The following is a 779-nucleotide window of genomic DNA, read 5'->3' as shown; positions in this document are numbered from 1 at the left end:
AGGTGAGCCTGAAGACAGAGTGCCCTCCCTCCATAATTGTCATCTTTCGGCCACTGAGGGAGAGATCAGGCTGGCCATCGTCACCAGAGGCGAGCCTGAAGACAGAGTGCCCTCCCTCCATAACTGTCACCATTCGGCCGTTGAGGGAGAGAATAGGCTGGCCAGCGTCATCAGAGGCGAGCCTGAAGACAGAGTACCCTCCCTCCATAACTGTCACCTTTCGGCCATTGAGGGAGAGAACAGGCTGGCCAGCATCATCAGAGGCGAGCCTGAAGACAGAGTGCCCTCCCTCTATAACTGTCATCTTTCGGCCGCTGAGGGAGAGAACAGGCTGGCCAGCATCATCAGAGGCTAGCCTGAAGACAGTGCCCTCCCTCCGTAACTGTCACCTTTCGGCCACTGAGGGAGAGAATAGGCTGGCCAGCGTCATCAGGGGCTAGCCTGAAGACAGAGTGCCCTCCCTCCATAACTCATCTTTCGGCCGCTGAGGGAGAGAACAGGCTGGCCAGCGTCATCAGAGGCGGGCCTGAAGACAGAGTGCCCTCCCTCCATAACTGTCATCTTTCTTTTTTTTTTTTTTATTTAATTTTTATTAAATTTTATATATTGTTGACAAAGATACAATTCAAGCATTATTAAACAATTAACTGAATCATATCTGTACAATAAATGTCCTAAATCCTATAAGATTACATAATAAATCTTATAAGATTACACAATATTTAAGAGTTTTACTTCTCTATACAGTGCACCCATTTCCATTCTATAAAATATTTTTA

This window comes from Sceloporus undulatus, unplaced genomic scaffold, assembly GCF_019175285.1.
Source record: "Sceloporus undulatus isolate JIND9_A2432 ecotype Alabama unplaced genomic scaffold, SceUnd_v1.1 scaffold_58, whole genome shotgun sequence".
Taxonomy (NCBI): domain Eukaryota; kingdom Metazoa; phylum Chordata; class Lepidosauria; order Squamata; family Phrynosomatidae; genus Sceloporus; species Sceloporus undulatus.
Note: the sequence above shows the minus strand (reverse complement) of the source record.